Source organism: Rhinoraja longicauda, chromosome 15 (assembly GCF_053455715.1).
Source record: "Rhinoraja longicauda isolate Sanriku21f chromosome 15, sRhiLon1.1, whole genome shotgun sequence".
Lineage (NCBI taxonomy): Eukaryota > Metazoa > Chordata > Chondrichthyes > Rajiformes > Arhynchobatidae > Rhinoraja > Rhinoraja longicauda.
Genome location: NC_135967.1, coordinates 17,367,637 through 17,384,983, shown reverse-complemented (window position 1 = coordinate 17,384,983; position 17,347 = coordinate 17,367,637). Strand labels below are relative to the sequence as shown.

At 41.7% G+C, this 17,347-nt stretch overlaps 1 protein-coding gene across 2 annotated transcripts in view; it reads right to left on the bottom strand.

The window, feature by feature from the left end:
• The window catches only part of LOC144600552 (5-hydroxytryptamine receptor 2A-like), a 141,219-nt gene extending 124,499 nt beyond the window's left edge, over nucleotides 1–16,720 (bottom strand). Inside the window, exon 1 of one of the 2 annotated variants that reach the window (XM_078412256.1) lies at nucleotides 16,590–16,720. The gene's annotated coding sequence lies outside the window, so the exon portion shown is untranslated. The remainder of the gene's footprint in view (nucleotides 1–16,589) is intronic. The other variant, XM_078412257.1, reaches the window with a different exon arrangement.
• Nucleotides 16,721–17,347: the final 627 nt, after the last annotated feature.

The following is a 17,347-nucleotide window of genomic DNA, read 5'->3' as shown; positions in this document are numbered from 1 at the left end:
AAAATTCCTTTCGCAAACAGTTATCTAATTTTTTTTTAAATACATGGACTTTATTTACTTCAACCTCAAACATATAACAATTGTTCTAACTTTCTTTAATCCCATTTGGAATCATAATTTTTGTGTATTTGTAACCTTTCCAGTGGTCAGGGCTGATGGATTCCACTAATAATTTGTAAAAATAATTAGTGATCTCTAATGTTTTAGTTTGCTAAGCTACAGGTAATAGTAACATCATCCAATAGCTGTAGCATACTGACCTGGTACAGTTTACATCTGAAATCCACGTGCACCACATTATAATGATTAGAGCGACTAGGTAGTTCTAATCTCACATCTTAATGTTTAAGAGTATTTTCACTAAGTATAATTTCAGAAGTCCAATGCACCAGTTGAACTTAAGTGGTATTGTGCGATGTCATGCTTGCTGCACTCGAAGAGAGGCTTTTTGACTCCAACCAGTGCAAGAAGTTATTATTTGAGTTTGGAAGGTTTCACGCAACTATAACTTCAGAGCAGGCATTTTCAAAGTAGTGCTTAAGATCTGAAGTGCAGAGGTAGAGACAATGACTAATGTTCAGGGCATTTAACCACTTTAATACACTTCAAGAGCCCTAACACCTCCTCCCTTAATCTCAAACTGTCCTTGCACATTAATGGACTCCAAAGTCATCTCACTGATTTCCATTTCATTCTTCTTGGTGAAACAGATGCAAAGCATTTGTTTAGTACCTCTCCTTCATCCCCAAATCTAAAGCACAAGTTCCCTTCTAGATCATTGAATAGTCCTACCTTTTCCCTGGTGCTTTTAATATAGGTATAAAAGGTTTTGGAATTTTCTTTATCCTGACTCACCTAAGTCATTTTGTGGCCACTTTTGGCCCTTCTAATTGCCCGCAAGAGTTCTTTCCTTCTTTCTTTATTTTCCTCAAAGGCCTTGTCTGATTCCATCCTCTTAAATCTTACATGAGCTTCCTTTTTCTTTTTGACCTAATTTACAACTTCTTTGGTTATATGTGGTTCCCTTATTTTGCTATCCTTATCTTTCCTCTTCACTGGCACATGTCAGTTCTGAACTTCAATCAACTGGTCTTTAAACAACTCCCACATGTCAGATGTAGACTTACCCGATAACAGTTGCCCGCAGTGTAACCCCCCAAATTCTATGAGAATTGATGATTCGTAAAGCTACCACCCCTGAGGTAAATGTTTCAAAGTTTCAGGGTTTCAGGGTTTCAAGGTCAGTTTATCGTCACATGTACTAATTAAGGTGAAATTTGAGTTACCATACAACGCTATTAAGTGAAAAGCAACAAGGCACACAACCACACCAAAGTTAACATAAACATCCACCACAGTGGATTCCACATTCCTCACTGTGATGGAAGGCAAAAAAGTTCAATCTTCTTCCTCTTGTGCAGAACAAGAGACCTGTGAGTGATAATGGGAAGGAGGGTTATGCTGGTGTTGGTGGACAACCTCTTTGCTGATCAAGATGTCTTTCTATGCTAATCCCACCTGCCAGTGTTGGAGGGTGCTTGGGAATTCTAGGTTGAGATGGTACATGTGATCAGGATTCTGAGAAAAGGAACTAATGAACAGGGAGTGACCAAGATAATCTGGGCCCTGGCCCTGGGTATTTGGATAACTGGATACTCAAGGTGACTGATCACTGAAAGGGATTAAGTGTTTGGCAGATGGTGGAGTAAAGTGATCAGTGTGTGGAGGTAACAGGTGAAGATTATGAGTTGGGAGGTACGAGTATCAGAACATGGTGGCGGATGCCAAAATAAATCTCGTAAATAAACACATTAAACGGATTCAAACTGAGTCAGGTCTCCAGTGCTGGATTGTGTATACCCCTACTGGAGGTTTCCCTTAAATTGTGCAGCAGGAAAGCAGGCAGTGCTACTAAACCTGGTAGGACTGAGTGTCTGCGCTTCTATTGACACTGCGCTAAATGAGCATTGCACGGGAAATCCCTGGCAGGCAAAAAAAAAGACACAAAGTACTGGAGTAATTAAGGGCCTGTCCCACTTAGGCGATTTTAAGGCGACTGCCGGCGACTAGGCTGTCGCCGACCGTTTGCTGGGGTGTCGCGGGCATGATCGTGAGGAGTCTTCAAAGAATCGTAGTGGATCTTGGCGCGTCGCTGAGAAATCATCCGGTATGAAATTTCTCGGCGACAACTGGCTTGCTGCCAGGTATCGTTGCTTATTGCGGGCGCTGTCGCATGCTGTCCCCAGGTTTGCTAGGTTCCCTTAGATGCATTTAGAAGCACATAATATTAAATTAAGTAAAGTCATTTGAAGATACCATAAAATACTTGTGTTTAACCAATTTATTTACCGTCAGGACATTTGACAGGTAGATTGGAGGCGACAGTTTGACAGTCAGGTAAGCATGGGTATTTTTGCGATGTTTATGGCCATCAGCGATTACATTTAAAGTAAGCTCCCAACCCAGATATGCAACCCAGAAACCAGATATGCATCTCCCGTACATTTTCAAAGAATGCCCACACTCCGCCCAAAAATCAATTTAACCACTTTTAAAATTAAATTTCTTAATACTGCTATTAGTAAACTGAAATTCAATCCAGTTTATGCCTTGTTACCGTGAGGCTTGGTTTTCAAGTAACTTGGGCAAGTTGTTATATTTCAAAACTCTCAAGTACTTACCGACTTGTCAGTGATTTCAGTGAAAATTAGGACGCCGGAGAAGTATTGACAGCATGGGAATTTCGCGATGTTTCCGAAGACGGTGTAATCTCGACCTGACTCGACATTGTCATGGTCATTGTCGTCGGGTAAAAGAAAATTTTAGCGATCTGCTACGACTTTGACAGTCGCCGGCAGCCGCCTAAAAAATCGCCTAAGTGGGACAGGCCCTTAAATCAGCAAGTCAGGCAGTATCTCTGGTGAACGTGGATAGGTGATGTTTTGGGTCAGGACCATACCTCAGACTGAAGAAAGGTCCCAACCTGAAATGTCATTCTATCTATATTTTCCAGAGATGCTGCCTGACCCACTGAGTTACTCCAACACTTTATTTCTTTTTTGCAAACATCATTGCCAGTTCCTTGTTTCTAAATTGCTGGTAGAGCTGAAAGATTCCTCCTCACTTATCTTGACACTGCTCTAAGCAAGCATTGCATGGGAAATTATGACCATGCACCCAATCAACCCAGAAAATAGCTGATTCATACAAGTACAATTCGCAAGAGGAAGAACTTGACTGAATTTCTGGAAGGATGAGATTCAGATTTGAAAAACCATCAAAATCACCTTCCACTCTTGAAAGTACTATAGTGTGCATTGCTGAAGGAGGAAGTGGTAGGCAACTAAAAATTGTTCTCACCAATTTGAATCTTTGCAAAACTATCAAGAAAAATAATCTATTTCAAAATGGTCAAAAAATATTCCATTCCACTTGCATAAGAATAATATATTTAAAAAAACATAGGGCAGCACGGTGGTGCAGCGGTAGAGTAGCTGCCTTGCAGCAATTGCAGTGCCAGAGAACCAAGTTCGATCCTGACTACGGGTGCTTTCTGTAAGTTTGTACGTCCTCCCGTGGGTTTTCTCCGAGATCTTCGGTTTCTTCCCACACTCCAAAGATGTACAGCTTGGTAAATGTTAAAAAAGATAAATTGTCTCTAGTGTGTGTGTGGGGCGGTGTTAATGTGCGGGGATCGCTGGTCGGAGTGGACTCGGTGGGCCAAAGAGCATGTTTCCACACTGTATCTCTAAACTAAAATATATCCGACCTTGTCACTGACTGGAGCTGATGTGAAATGGCCAGAGAGTAATAATAACTGTTTCCAGAGCAGGTAGTTTGAGAGAATTACGTAGGTGCTGGGATTTATCTTGAACAATAATGTGCAGTATGCTATTTGATTGGTATTCTGAAATACAGTTTGTCTAATCCTTTCTAAAAACAAGTAATCAAAATGACTAATGTGGCATTTCGACAAAGCCTGCTACAAGAATTTGTAATTAATTGATGCGGCAGAACAAAACTTCAAGTGATTCAGAACGGCTGCTCCAAGCTGTAATTGGATACTACTGAGGAACATTTAATTATGTGAAGAATTAGTATTTCTGTTATTCAGACAAGCAACAACTCAGTCATTTTCTCTGCACTATTATTGAGATATCAGGGTTTGTGTGAAGGATTGGAATACTTCAGGCAACAAGTGTACTAAAACAATACATTAGGCAGAGGTCACAGAGATCACGCAAATATACAACATCTTGCATTTTGAGATGAGAAGATGTGGCCAGTAGTGGGATCCCGTTGGAGGTGGTGAAAGTGTTGCTGTAGGGTGGTCAGTTGGTGGGGTGGAAGATGAGGACAAGGGGGACTCTGTCCTTGTTGTGAATGGGGGAGGAGGGGGAGCAAGCGCGGAGCTGCGGGATATTGAGGACCCTAGTGAGAGCCTCATCTATGATGGAAGAGGGGAACCACCATTTCCTAAAGAATGAGGACATCTCCAATGATCTAGCATGGGAAAACATCATACTGCGCACAGATGCGGTATAGAAAGAGGAATTGAGAGTAGGGGATAGAGTCTTTTCAGGAAGCAGGGTGGGAAGAAGTATAGTCTAGATAGCTATGGGAGTCAGTTGGTTTGTAGTAGATGTCAGTCAATCGTCTGTCTCCTGTGATGGAGACGGTGAGATCCAGAAATGGTAGGGAGTTGTCGGTGATGGTCCAAATGAATTTGAATGCAGGATGGAAATTAGTCGTGAAGTTGATGAAGTCAGTGAGTTCTGCATGGGTGCAGGAGGCAGCACCAATGCAGTCGTCAATGTAGCAGAGGTAGAGGTCAGGGATAGGGCCAGTGTACGCCTGGAACAATGATTGTTCGATGTACCCTACAAAGAGGCAGGCATAGCTGGGGCCCATGCGAGTGCCCGTAGCGACTCCTTGGATTTGAAGGAAGTGGGAGGAGTCGAAGGAGTTGTTGAGGGTAAGGACCAGCTCTGCTTGGCAGAGGAGAGTATTAGTAGATAGAAATTGGCTGGTTCTGCGGTCAAGGAAGAAATGGAGGACTTTAAGGCCTTCCTGGTGGGGGATGGAGGTATAGAGTAACTGGACATGCTTGGTAAAGATGAGGGAGTGAGGGCCTGGAAAACAGAAGTCATAGAAGAGATGAAGAGCATGTGAGGTGCCCTGGACATACGTAGGGAGGGATTGGCCTAGGGGGGATAGGATGGGGTTGAGGTATGTGGAAATTAATTCAGTGGGACATAAACAAGCAGAAACAATGGGTCTGCCAGGACAGTTCTGTTTGTGGATTTTGGGGAGAAGATAAAATCGGGCCATGCGGGGCTGGGGAACAATAAGGTTGGAGGCTTTAGAGGGCAGAGAGCTGGAAGTAATAAAATCAGAAACGGTGCTCGTCTGTGTGGTCGAGGTCCAAGGATAAGTAGGAAGAGGTGTCTGAGAGTTGTCGCCTGGCCTCAGCCCGGTAGAGGTCAGGGTGCCAGACTACCACAGCGCCGCCCTTGTCGGCGGGTTTGATTATCAAGTCGGGATTGCTGCGGAGTGAGTGGAAGGGTGTAAGTTCGGGGGGGGGGGGGGGGGGGGTTGAAGAGGTTAGAGTAATTAAGGAGAGTGGTTACACAAAATGCTGGAGTATCTTAATGGGACAGGCAGCATCTCTGGAGATTAGGAATGGGTGACGTTTAGGGTCAAGACCCTTTCCTCCACTCCGTTCCGCTTTCCGCAGAGACCGTTCCCTCCGCAACTCCCTGGTCAACTCATCCCTTGCCACCCAAACCACCACCTCCCTCAGATACTTTCCCCTGCAACTGCAGGAGATGCAACACCTGTCCCTTTACCTCCTCTCTCAACTCATAAGGGGAAGAGATAGGATGATAATTTTTCTAAAGTGGGAGAGTCAAGAAATAAAGGGCATAGGTTTAAAATGAGAGGGATAAGATTTACTACAAACTGGAGGGGCAGCTTTTTCATACATCAGTACATTGAATGAGCTGTCAGGGGATGCTACAAAAATAAAATTTAAAACTTGTTTGGACAGATATATGAATGGGGGAGAATTAGAGGGACCTAGGCCAAACGCAAGCAAATGGGTTCAACTTAAATGGGGTATCATGGTCAGAGTGGCCGAGTTGGATCGTAGGGCCTGTCTCCGTGCTGTATGACTTATGGAAGAAGGTGATACTGTATTCTGAGAAACTGTCTGAATGATCCCTTGTTTTACATGATATTCCCATCTGAACTAGTTTGCTATACATTGGCCAATATCTATGTACACATGGTTTTTAGAAGATCCATTTGCACTGTGATATTCAGCAAAATCCATGTGACAGGTGCTAGCAATAAGGAATATCCACTATTATTTTATTGAATGCATACTATTAATTCCTAGGTTGTACAACCCAAAACAAACACTGACTTGGTTCTGTTTTTCACCCTTTGAACCTGATGATGCATCCTGACTCACAGCTTTACCCAAAAGCTGGGCAGAGAGAGATATAGTTCCAACTGAGAAATTAATAGTAAGCATTGATGGCCGGTAAAGTCCGATCAAAGAGAGTCCGAGGGTCTCCAATGAGGTAGATAGTAGTTCAGGTCTGCTCTTTAGGGGTTGCCTGATAGCAGCTGGGAAGAAACTGTCCCTGAATCTGGAGGTTTGCGTTGTCACACTTCAACTGCAACTAACATAGTAACACCAAACATTCTTGTATGATGCAGTCTACTTATCTTGTCTAATCAGGAAGAGTCCCTTCTTGGAAGGGAAATTACTAATCGTTCTTTAAAGCCTTTGATAACCGTTGCTGTCCCAACATGCTGCTTCATGATATCACAGGAACAATTTGTTCCTTTGTCTGGCAACAGAAACATTTGCACTATTGAACACCCATGAACACACGGCCAATATATTCTTATTACAAGAAAGAATGTTTTTGGCTCCATTTCCCCTCCAATGAAATCCTTGAATAGGTATTAAACTCTCCCACTGCACCTTACTGTAAAACTTATTTAGTTGAACAATAAGTTCAATCTATCTTTCGCTCTTGGAATATTGTATTCAGTTTTGGTCACCCTGATAAGATGGCATTAAATGGAAAGAGTACAGAGAAGAATTGCGAGGATGTTGCCAGGACACACAAGTCTAAGCTATATAAAAATATTGCATAACCTGTGACTTTTATTCCTTGGAACACAGGAGGCTGGGGGGGTGATCTAATAGATGTGTATAAAATCATGGTGGTGTAGGAGGGAATTCTGTACTTTACCTGTACCCTATATCTGACTTTACTCAGATGGGCACAGGTGCAAAATAAAACAGCTCGTAGATCAGTGGCGAGTCTATCGAACAAGTCGGATTATTAAAAGACCTTATCAATGTACATCGGGAAGCAGTGTGTGCAAACCAAAACTGCTTCAACAAACAATAGTAACTGCACAATTACTATATTCTCATGACACAATGGTTACTTGGAGTTAAAATAAACCATTACTCAATGTCTCTCCCCCGAGTTCATTTTAATCTGACGTTTCCTGTTGTTTAGGAACTCCCCCTAAATGCCAAAGTCTCTGTAGGGCAGGTTGATTCTCCTCATTAAATGAGGTCCCCTCATTAAAGAGGTCATCCGTTAACCTTTGGGAGACTTGCCTGCTAAATACTGACGCAGAGCAACTGCAATTATAAGAATGCAACAGGCAAGAACCAAGACAGAACTACGAAGGACTATCCTCCCTCAATAGATAAGGAAGTTTTAACCATTTTAATTAGGCTGTGCTGTGAACGCTAAATACATTTACACATCTATTTATTACCTTCCTAACATTCTATGTTGACAATTTCCACCATTATGCTTCCTCAGTATGAGGGATAATAGACAATAGACAATAGGTGCAGGAGTAGGCCATTCGGCCCTTCGAGCCAGCACCACCATTGAATGTGATCATGGCTGATCATTCTCAATCAGTACCCCGTTCCTGCCTTCTCCCCATACCCCCTAACTCTGCCATCCTTAAGAGCTCTATCTAACTCTCTCTTGAAAGCATCCAGAGAACTGGCCTCCACTGCCTTCTGAGGCAGAGAATTCCACAGATTTATAACTCTCTGACTGAAAAAGTTTTTCCTCATCTCCGTGAGCTCCTGGGTTAACCTACTCATCTTCTTCATTATTCTCAAAATTCCCAACAACATTGGGAATAAATAGGGTGAATGCATGGTGCCTTTTTCCCCCCAGAGCAGGAGGAATCATGAAACTAGAGTGCATAGGTTTAAGGCGAGAGGGGAAGGAATTAATAGGAACCCAAGTCGCAAATGTTTCAGAGGGTGGTGGGTATATGAAGCTGCCAGAAGAAGTAGTTGAGGAAGGTGTAATAACATAATTTAAAAGACATTTGGACAGGCATGTGGATAGGAAAGGTTTTCATAAGTTAGAGGAGCAGAATTAGGCCATTTGGCCCATCGTCTACTCCGCCATTCAATCATGGCTGATCTATCTTTCCCTCTTAACCCCATTCTCCTGCCTTCTCCCCATAACCCCCAACACCTCTACTGATTAAAATCTATCAATCTCCACCTTAAAAATATCCATTGACCTGCCAGCCACAGCAGTCTGCGACAATGAATTCTTCAAATTCACTACCCTCTGACTAACGAAATTCCTCCTCATCTTCTTTCTAAAGGTACGTCCTTTTATTCTGAGGCTATGACCTCTGGTCCTAGACTCTCCCACAAGTGGAAACATCCTCTCCACATCAACTCTATCTAGGTTTTTCCACTATTCAGTAGGTTTCCCTTTTAAGGATATGGGATATTTAAGGGCCAAAGTATCCCATATATTGAGCAAATAGGTCCACTTTTATTCAGCATAGATGATTCAGCATAGAAACACACTCGTTGCCGTATGTACTTTTGCAAGATATCAATGAGTGGCAGTTGTAATCCCCATTTGCCATCTCTGTTTCTGTTTTGTAAAGATTAACCCATGTGATTTCAGGCCAGCATACATTTGTTCAATAGATGTTTTTCAAACAAGATGTCTCGACCCTCAATGAATCAAGTTATTTTGAGCTTTTGAAGTTACTGACTCTTTTATATTGTAATTGGACAAAACATTTATATTGAGTTACTAATTCTGGAATCCACGATTTCCCCCCAACAAACAAATGGAGAAGGCAAACCTTTGCTCTAATCACTGCAACCAATGCCAGTTATCATAAGTTTTTTGAATTGGTTAACAGCAACCTGGAAAGCTTAAGACACATTAATATTCTTAGCCGACTTACTGATCAAAAACATTGCAGTAAAAACAGACAAAAAATGAAAAATGCTTAAATAATTAATCACTATGTCTTAACATTCATTGGAATAGTACAAAGACTGTTTTTTGTTGCTGAATTGCTGATTAAAATATAATTAACTTCTATGAGCCTCATTATTCAATTGCCAAACAATCTTTTATTTGGATCAAGGATTATTGTTTAAATTGAGATAAACATCAAATTATTTTTTAAAATTGCTATTGCCTTTATGTCACTTGTGTAGATGGCATTAAGGAAATGATGCAGCACTGGATGACATTTGTCCCAGTGCCTGAATCTGTTCAACAGGACAAGGTGATTTGTTTGACCCTGTAGCATCTCTAGAGGAAGTGTGTCATTCGGTCATATTTCAGATCGAGGGGTTTCTTCAGGTTAAAAAGACATTGGAAATAGTATTTGAAAAATCCACTGCCTGACTATTGTTTCTCCACTGATATTACCTGAAATGTTGATTCATTGCCTCTTGTTGTTCTTACGAGTTTTCCATTCTTGTGCAGTTTGATTAATGATTTTGTCTTGCTTAGAGTCAATGTGCAGTTCCATCCTTTTTCAATCCCACATATTAAGGAAAGACCTCCCTCTATCAGTGTTATCCAGCTGTTTACAAGGTTGTTACTGGCTGGTTTCCTCTGACAGTTTTTGAGTTTGGTCCTTCTACAGTCACTGTAATTTGCAGAAGGCAACAGGGGTGGTGAATCACATTCTTTCAAATCTCCACAGAGCAACTCGGGAGGCATCATTCTATAAACTATGGTTTCAAGATGGTACAAAAGAGACAGAGCAGGACAAAATGCTGAAAGTGAGAGGCGAAAGTGGTGTAAAAGACTTCAGTCAAGCAGCAATTTTCTCATACAAGATATTTACACTTTACTAAGATTTCCTGAATAAAACATCTCATTGGGGGCAGCATGGTGGCACAGCAGTAGAGTTGCTGCCTTACAGCATTTGCAGTGCCAGAGACCCGGATTTTATCCCGACTACAGGTGCCTTTTGTACAGAGTTTGTACGTTCTCCCCGTGACCTGCATGGGTTTTCTCCGAGATCTTCGGTTTCCTGCCACACTCGAAAGACGTACAGGTTTAAAGGCTTAGTACAAGCATAAATTGTCCCTAGTGTGTATAAGATAGTGTTAATGTGCTGGGATCGCTGGTGGCTGCAGGCTTGGTGAGCCGAAGGGCCTGTTTCCACGCTGTATCTCTAAATCTCTGCAAGACTAAACTAAAACTAAAACACTGACCTCTGAGCAGCACAAGGATTGCAATGTCGCAGGTGTAGCAACTGCGGCTTTAACTTTTCTAGGTGAAGATAATTTCCAGGTTCCAATTCAGATCTTGTAGTGCTCGTAATGCACTGTTGCTCATGGTCCAAAGGGAGTGAACTACATCTCATTTTCTCTTGCCAGATGGCAGATGGAGAAAGCCACTAACCTTACTTGGAGCGAGGGCCTTCCCACACTGTGCAGTTCTATGATCCATTTTCATTTACTTGCTGGCTCTGCATACAACTTCCCCATAACAAAATTAAGCATCTTGGTGGATATGACCATGGACAGTAAATCATGCAGCGCAGTGCCTGATGTCCAGCGACATGTCTTCATTCTGTGCCAAGTCCACAGAGCCAACTGAATGTGAGCCATCTTGGCAAAGCAGACATTACAGTGATTATTAGTTATCCATGGATTTAGACAGAAAACATGGCAGGTGTTTCATGTTACAGCAGTGTGGAAATAGTTTGGTGGAGGTCTAAAAATTGGACTGCTGTGAGTAATGTCATCTTTATGTCTCCTTCCTATTTTCCTGGAGCTTTTTCAGAAGAACTCTGGGCATTAACTATTTCAATCAAGAATACAAATCAACTTTGTTGGACAGAAAGGACTCTTCTTCCAGATAATGAGTCAGGGTCAAATTTATGCAACACGTAAACAAGCCCTTCTGCCCAACTCATCCATGCTGGCAAAGGTGTCACACTGAGCTGGTCCCATTTGCCGACATTTGGCGTATACCCCTCTAAACATTTACTATCCATGTAGGGTAGACAGTCAGAAACTTTTTCCCCCCACAGTGGAAATGTCCAACACTAGAGCACATAGACAAAAGTTGAGGGGGAACGTTTATCGGGGATGCGTGGGCAGGTTTTGGGGATTTTTCACAATTTTTTATTATAAACGCTGAGAGTGGTGGTGGTTCCACCGCCTAGCAGAACTTGTACTCACCCTCAACAACATTTCACTCCTCCCACTTTCTCCAAATCAAAGGTGTAGCCATGGACAGTTACATGAGCCCCAGCTATGCCTGCATTTTTGTTTGTTACGTCGAACAGTCATTATTCCAGCGAGAGAGTGAGAGTGAGAACAATGAGCCAACTCCTGTGAGACCAGGAATGAGATGCTGGGACAAGTCTGAGATCGCTAGTACTTACGCATATACACACTGACGATGAGGGAAGGCACCCCTACGCGGAGGTGGACCTTCCCGTTGCTATAAATAAACCATATCACGAGAGTTCACCCTACTGCGAGTGTCTGATGGTGTCAGTCCCCAATGCCACACAGAACAAGGGCAAGACTACATTGGCTAAACGCATGATGGAAGAGGCTCCAGTGATTCAAGCACATCAAAACGCCAGTGTTCAGAATGTTCATCATCCCTTCCATCAGAAATCCAAATGGAAACTCTATAGTACAGCATTTATTTTTAAACAAGTCCCAGGAACGTCATTAAGGGGGTAGGAGGTAGAAATGTGACATCCCTCGGATGCCACTCTGAACCCCATCACTATTGCCTTAAAGTTTTATGCAGTTGGAACAAGACATCTCAACTCCTGAACAATTAAGACAATTGTGCAAAATGCCTCTTCTGCCACTGTCCACCTGTGTTGTGACTTTCTGGAAACTATGTACCCCTATGTCTCTTGTTTCTACAACACTTTCCAGTGCGCTCCTGCTTACTGTGAAGTCCAGGTTTGGTTTAACCTTTCAAAATGTAACACCTTGCATTGGTCTGTGTTAAATTCCATCTGTCATTCCTTGGCCCACTTTCCCAATTCATCTAGATACTGTTGCAATCATAAACTTTTTCTTAGTATCCACTTTACAACCCAATTTGACAAACTTTCTAATTATGCCATCTACATTCTCATCCATATTGTTAATGTAGTTGTCAAACGGTCACTAAGCACCAATCTCTGTGGTATATCAAAGGACAACCCTCCACTACCACCTTTTGATTCCATCTACTAGGCCATTTTTGTGTTCAATTGACTAGTTCACTCTGGATCCCATGTGATTTAACCTTCCAGACCAACTTACTGTGTGGGGCCTTGTCAAAAAGCCTTGCTAAAATCCATGCAGACAATATATCCACCTACCCCTTGTCAATCCCCAAAGTCACCTCTTCAAAAAACTCAATCAAAAGTGCAAGACATGGTTTCCCCATACACAAAGCCACATTGATTGTCCCCGATGTCACTCTCGTTGTTCAATTCCTCATCCATGGCTGCTAAAAATGCAAGTATCCCTTCCAGGACTCCTGACATTTCTTCTCTAGCTTTCCGCAATGTCCTAGAATACACTCAATCAGGTCCTGAGGATTTATACCATTTAAAATGCCCCAAAGCAGCCAGCACCTGCTCTTTTTTAATGTCAACATGTTACAAGACATCACTGTTTACTTCCCTTAATTCCTTAGTCTCCATATTAAATCGAGATGAGAAATATTCATTTAAGACCTCACCCATACGCTGTGGCTCCGCACATCAATGGCCACAATAACATTTCACCATTCAGACTCAATTGTCACCGCGATGTAGATGCCAAGCACTGGACAACAGTAGTGTGTGGAATTAATTATATAGATACCACAGTCACATGATCCACAGGCCCCACAGAGAAACTTGTATTAATCAAGTCACAAGAGATTATTTTTCCATTAAATATCCCCTCCCTGCAGACACACAGCTAGCAGAGTAGCTCATGTCTTAGTTAGATTTTTGGTGACTTACAAATGGTTATCAAGACTGGAGTCAATACATGTGCTGAGCTATCACACAGTGCTATGGTGTTCTGTAAAGGTTAGAGTCTTTCTTTTTTTTTAAAGGAACTATAGTGCAGACCATTCAATAGATATATCAGGCTGCTGAGCTGGAGCTTTGCTTTATAAGGTCACAAATTGCTGTATATTTTTGAAAAAGGATGGCAATGACTGACACATTGACAATGCTAGATGAAACTGAACAAGATTGACTTTGTTCTTCCTGTGGTAATATGACAAGAGAGTTGCTGATATAGAACATAAAACAGAAGAGTACAGCACAAGAACAGGCCCGCTGGACCACAATGTCTATGCCGAACATGATGCCAAAACCAACTCTTACCCAAATGCACGTAATTTAGATCCTTCATTTCCTGCATATTCATACGTCAATCCAAAACCTCATTGGTCACCTTTGTCACCTCAAAAATCAAGTTCGTAAGTAGCCATACTGACAGTTCCTAATTAACCCATTATCTTCCACATTGGAATAAATATCCTAAAAATCCTCTCCATAGCTTCCCTACCACTGACATGAGCCTCACTGCCTGTAATTACCTGGGATCCCTCAACTTCCCTTCTTAAATAGGGGAACAACATTAGCTACTCTCCAGTCCTCTGGAACCTCACCTATGCTGGAGAAGACACAAAGATCAAGGCTCCCACAATCTCCTCTCTTGCTTCTATCAATAACCATGCATAAATCCCATTACCTCCTGGGGATTTATCCACATTAATGCTCTGCAATAGCTCAGACACATCCTCCTCCTTAATCTGAAACTACCTTTGCAGTCGACTCCACACTGATCTCACTGTCCTCCATGCCCATCTTCATGGTGGAAACAGTTGCAAAGTACTCATTTAGTCCCTCACTTACATCCCCTGACTCCAAGTGTAAATTCCTTCCTTCATCCTCGAGCGGCTCTCCCTGGTAATCCTCTGACAGCACTCCATCCCTCGGATGCCATTTTGATCCCATTCACTGGCTGACAGGCCTGCAGAAGGCAATCCTCAGCGTCATTGGTAACAGTTGGATCCAATTATAGACAATAGACAATAGGTGCAGGAGGAGGCCATTCAGCCCTTCGAGCCAGCACCGCCATTCAATGTGATCATGGCTGATCATTCTCAATCAGTACCCCGTTCCTGCCTTCTCCCCATACCCCTTGACTCCGCTATCCTTAAGAGCTCTATCTAGCTCTCTCTTGAATACATTCAGAGAATTGGCCTCCACTGCCTTCTGAGGCAGAGAATTCCACAGATTCACAATTCTCTGACTGAAAAAGTTTTTCCTCATCTAAATGGCCTTCCCCTTATTCTTAAACTGTGGCCCCTTGTTCTGGACTCCCCCAACATTGGGAACATGTTTCCTGCCTCTAACGTGTCCAACCCCTTAATAATCTTATACGTTTCGATAAGATTCCCTCTCATCCTTCTAAATTCCAGTGTATATCAGATTGGCCCACCTGAACCTCAGCCTATTCCTTATAAAAAAACTCAAGCATTCCAGCCAGAGCAGAGAAGGGAGAAGATGAGAAAGGCAGAAGAGAAAGAGGGAGGAGGAAGAAGGAAGGGAGAAAGGAAGGGAGAGAATGTGGAGAGCATCTCTGCCAGCCGCATGCCCCTGTCACAAGTTTGTGGGAGACAGAGCTACTGGGACATACCCGAGACCACCAGCGCCATCGTGTGGTCAACACTGAGCTGCTGGGAAGAAGCCCTAGACAACTACTGAGGCGATGAGAGTAGCCAGGGAAAGCCCAAGATGTTAGGGCCTCTTTCTGCCTGTGGACAAAGAAGGACCACACCAGCACTGGTCACCAGGATAATCCAGAGACCACCAGAGCAGTCTCTTCAGGCCTAAAGCTGAGCTGCTAGGATAAACTTGCGATTGCCAGCGCCTCCTCTCAAGGAAAGGGTGAACCTCAAAATGTGTTTTGAGTTTCAAAATATACAATCTAAAAATGCTTTCAAATTGATTAATTCCCAGCCTTTCCAGATTTAGTTAAGGCTCCAAATTCAATGAATAAAATAATATTTCCGGTAAGGTAACACATTTCCTTTGTAACCTTCAGCAAACTTTATGTCACCTCGTTTATTAATGGCTTCAGTCACAGAAATATTTAAAACATCTGAACTAATATATCTATACAAGGCTGGGGGAATACCATATGATCCTCTATCTCACTGCCATTTCTAGTCGATGTTAAAATTCTCTGCACATAACTCAAATACGAGCAGAGAGTTCTTCCGATTCATTCGGCAATTCCCTGGATAATTTCTTGATTTCCTCAACCAAGATTACCAAAACTGATTAACTGTGCTTGTTGGTCTTATGGTGCACACAATGACTGCAGAGTTCAAAGAAACCTGTGGTACTACTGAGTTCTGCGTTGCAAGTAAAATGCTTAGGGATGTTTCTATGTAACAAAATAAGGGACAAGAGGAATGCTTCACACTTGATGAAAAATGCATTATAATCTGTATTAGAAACACTATTCATTCTAATGAAAAGGTACAGCTACATTGATGTTTTCATTAACGGTTCTTGAGTGAAAGGTAAGAGACTGTAGCTTTTACTGTAAAGACACTGTTTTGCACTTCAGAGTAGGTTGGAGCAAAGGAGACATCCTGAAACAGCATATAAATAATATGGAATATAAATAGCAGTAGAGGTAATCCTCAAGAAAAATTTACATTTTTGTCGGATGGAATTCTGTTTCTGCCGTACAATATATAAAAAAATAAGTGGCCCAATCGTAGATTGCTGCAATACATCAATAACTGCTCAACAAAAAAGTCAGCTCAATAAATAAAAAGAATAAAGTTAAAAACACAAACAACCTACATGCTTCCAGTAGAGAATAAATTGGCTAAATGAAACATCTGTATAAGGTATACAAGGTTCACATTTTCTGCCTGGAAGGTATTTTGTCGGAACTAGACGCAAACTTAACTGTTGACCTTTTTGCCAGCTTTAGCCAGGTCTGGTTAAGAAATTATTCTATATTTTGTTGTATATATTTTAAGTCTATACAGCATACAAAAATACATATTGCAAATAATTTTAAAATTGCAAATGCCAATGAGTATATAGTCTTCAACTGAAAGATATCCACTTGAATCTTGTTCTCACTTCCCTAAATTTTCAGCTACACCGCAGTAAGTCATTACCACACAACTGCTGTCATTATTTATAAGGGTTTGGAGATGTATATTTGATAAGTTTTTAACTTAAGCATTTACCTGAATGATGTGATAATTGAGGATCCAGGCACCAAGGCAATCCCCACCTCGAATTCCTTTAAAAGAGTCGTGGACAGCTGAAATCTCAGCTCATTTCTTTAATACCTTCACAAAAGCCAGTCTGAATGGAACGTAATGATGAAACTAGCAGCTAGTCACAGATCTAACCTTCATGCATTACCGCTTCTCTTGTCGAGTATCTTCAGCAGATTGGAGAGTCTGTGACAAAAGACGGAATGGACTTCAGCCTTCCAAAAGAGGATTGAGATTTCAACGAGATTGATACCAGTCATTTCTGCGGACAACGTGAGATTTTCCATACAGAACACTTCAATGTAGATTTACCTACATACAGAACTAAGATGCACAATATTTTCAATTTAGAATATGATATTTGATTAACATTCTGTCCATGTATTGTACAACCGTTTGGAATATGAAAATTATATGCAATTGAACTATTAATTTTAAATCCTTTGTAATATAACATACTGACTTTTTTTTCTGCAACACAATCTATATTAAATAGAGTTTTTCATATTAGATATTGTACAGTCATAAATACATATAAATTACTGTACTTTGAAATTTATTAATAGTCATAGAGTGAAATATTTCCTGGGAGACACCACATTTACCAGCAACATGGATTGAGGTAACATCATTAAAGTTGAAAACCACACCAAGGACAAAAGAGAACGTGATGACAAATAAAGGCAGAAGAATTACGAGGGATCAAAAGAATGGATTTAACAGTG